This window comes from Pollachius pollachius, assembly GCF_949987615.1.
Source record: "Pollachius pollachius genome assembly, chromosome: 1".
Taxonomy (NCBI): Eukaryota; Metazoa; Chordata; class Actinopteri; order Gadiformes; family Gadidae; genus Pollachius; species Pollachius pollachius.
Window position 1 is genome coordinate 33,397,092 of NC_136934.1, and position 3,207 is coordinate 33,400,298.

Below are 3,207 nucleotides of genomic sequence, written 5' to 3' on the forward strand. Positions count from 1 at the left end.
TTGAATCGTACATGTCTCTGTCTCTGTCTCTGTCTCTCTCTCTCTCTCTCTCTCTCTCTCTCTCTCTCTCTCTCTCTCTCTCTCTGGGGATTAGCGGGAAGAAAGAGTGGGGGGACACAATATGAGATTGGTTGACGTTAATAGGAGAAGATCTCAGAGAATATGTTTTTTGTGTGTAGTGTGTGTGTGGGGGACGGACGTGTGTGTGTATCTGTGTGTGTGTATGTGTGTGTGTGTGTGTGTGTGTGTGTAGTCAAGTCTTTACCTGTGTGTGTGCTAGTATCTGTGTGTGCTGTGTGTGTGTGTGTGTGTGTGTGTGTGTGTGTGTGTGTGTTTGTGTGTGTGCATGTGTGTGTGTCAGTCAGTGTGTGTCTGGTGTCTGCAGGTAATTCCGGGGCGATAAAGGAGCAAAGCGAGATGTGAGAGACGAAGCTGCGGAAGGCAGAGGAGAAAGAGGAAAGCGTGAGGGAGAGGGGGGTCGAGAGACACCAAGAGAGATAGAGGGAGAGTGAGCGAGCGGGACAGAGAGGGAACACAAACAAGCAGCAAAGTCAAGTCCCAGGAAGAGTGACAAGGACGGAGTAGACAGCAGGACGACAGGCAGGGATGAGTGTGACACGGGGGAGAATGACACGCGCGATAACACAGAGTGACACAAATGTCACTGTCCTAACCTTTCACGCACTCTCCCACTCTCCCTCTCTCCTGCTCTCTGCTCCTTCCTTCGTTTTCACTCTGTTGCTTTTCCTTCCGCATTACAGATCCCGAGTCTCGCCGAGAGATGGACTCCAATGGCCCATCGATGCGGAGCCACACATGGGCCGACCACTGACCGCGGGGGAAGAGAAACCCGCCCTTTGCCGTTTTTGTCAGCGGCTGAGCATGGACAACACCATCTAAAGGAGGACTAAAAGCAGAATAAAAAAAAAAACGTTTGGGAAACGTTTGGGAGTTCAAGGAGAAACCACGTACACAACCATATTTGGACATCCTGTTGCTCATGTGACCCGGCCTCCCGAGGTCTGTGCAGATGAAGTAGCGCTAGATGCCTGTGATGGCTGATCAGCAGCATGGGCCACTCGGACATGCCCAGGTTCCTCTGTCGGAGTTCCGGTCCACGTTACGGGACGTTTTTGCTCACCACAGAGTTTTTTTTCTTCCAATTTTGCTCACGGGAAAAGGCGAGTAATTGAAAAACCCAACCTTGGGAGTGTTGATCTTTTTCGTTGTTTATTTTAGATAGCGGGTTTATTTCTTGGAAAAAAAAGATATCTCTTTCAAAACACCTTTTGTCGTCGAATTTTTCCAGTCTTTGAAATGGAGAAATATATTATGAAGCATCTCTTCCTGAGCCACCCTCAGTGACAGAGAGAGAGAGAGAGAGAGAGAGAGAGAGAGAGAGAGAGAGAGAGAGAGAGAGAAAGAGAGAGAGAGAGAGAGAAAGAGAGAGAGAGAGAGAGAGAGAGCGTTACCTGGGACTGGTAGTAACATAGTGTTGGTGACTCACGGTATCTTCCCTAATTGCCCGTGTTGCTCTTGCTGGCGGGGCTAGCACCATGGACAGGGGCTGGGGGGAGGCTGCGTAGCACGCCACACGCCAGGCGGGGCACTTGAGCTCCTGAGCAAGGTTAAGTACAGCCCCCCCTTGCCCCCCTGCCCCTGCATGAATCCCGACCAGCGGTCGATTTCCAGCGCGGTGCTTGTGTGTTCATGCGGTGGGTGAATCTGGGTGCTAGAGAAGAAGGCAGAAGCGGTGCGCTGACTGACAAGCGAGCGGCGAGGCTGCAGACGCTGCAAGCTCGCGGAGGGGACGGGGTTCAGGTACGCTAAGCTGGCGTTCCCGCTGTCAAGACACACAACGCCACCGGGACGCTTACCGCCGGCGGAATAGGCAGCGGCAGCAGCAGAGGAAGAAGAGTGCAACTTGTGTGAGTGAGGCTCTGCTCATCACTGCCGTCGGTGTGTGTGTGTGTGTGTGTGTGTGTGTGTGTGTGTGTGTTTTTGTGTGTGTGTGTGTGTGTGTTTTTGTGTGTGTGTGTGTGTGTGTGTGTGTGCGTGAGAGAGAGGCAGGCAGGCGGAGGCACAAGAAAGTGTGAGAGACGGGCCTCCCTCTCCGTAAGAAGCCCTCCGAGGCGGGGAACACTCGCGGCAATTAAAAGCGCGCCTGCTCAGCCCACCCCCCCCCCCCCCTCCCCCCCCCCCCCCCCCCCTTCTCCCCCCTTCTAGACTGAAGCTTCTCCGCTGCCGATTCCCAGGCTCACCCTCACATTTAAATACCGAGGAAGAGGGACTTTTACTGTTGAAGGCAGGCACAGGTTAAAGCAGGAGTGTGGTGGTGGGGGAAGGAGGGAGACAACCAGGCAGGAGGGGTGAGAGAGCCGAGCGAGGGAGGGAGAGAGGGAGAGCGCAGGTGTCAGAAATCATTTCCGCCTTTTCTGTTCTATCATCATCCTCATCTGGCGAGGAGGTCCGGGGTTTTCTTAGTCTTTTTGGGACGACGACTCGGCTCACAGGTATTCCCTCGACCGCAGTGGAAAGCAGGAGGGGAGGGGAGGAGGAGGAGAAGGGGGGGGGGGGGGGTGGGGGGGGGACATTGGAACTGAGGGAAAAAACAAACCCTCGAAAGAGAGAGAGGAGGCCTGTTTCTATTTTTGACCATTTTTATTCCTCTCTCATTCAAACCCTGTATTTGTCCCTCTTTCATACTTTTTGAAGAGATCCAACGGCCCAGTCCCCCTGGTCCCGCCCTGACACGGCTCTTTATTTATTCACCTGTGGCCGCGTCGCGTGTTCCCGCCGTCCAACTGAAGGATTACATCCTCCTCAAACTGACACCGCAAAAAACACTGGAATCCTCCCCACTCGCCCGGCATCACGTCTGTGGACATATTGTGAAACCGATTGAAAAAGTACAACTCGTCCCACGTCTCACCGGCTTCCCCGGGCTGTCTCCTCCCCGACACCGACCGTCGGACCTAGGGGTCAGTCAGGCCACCTGCAGCGGCCTGTCCTTACGGCATCGGAGTCCCCCCTCCCCCCCCCAACCCCACCCCAGCTGACTGGCCAACACGGAGACGTATGGCCCGGCCCTTCTGACTCGGTCTGACTCATTCTGTAAGTAGGACACTGTCGCCGGCTCGCATGCAAGTGTCGGTTCACATGTACAATGTTTCATGTGATTCATTAGTGTGTGTGTGTGTGTGTGTG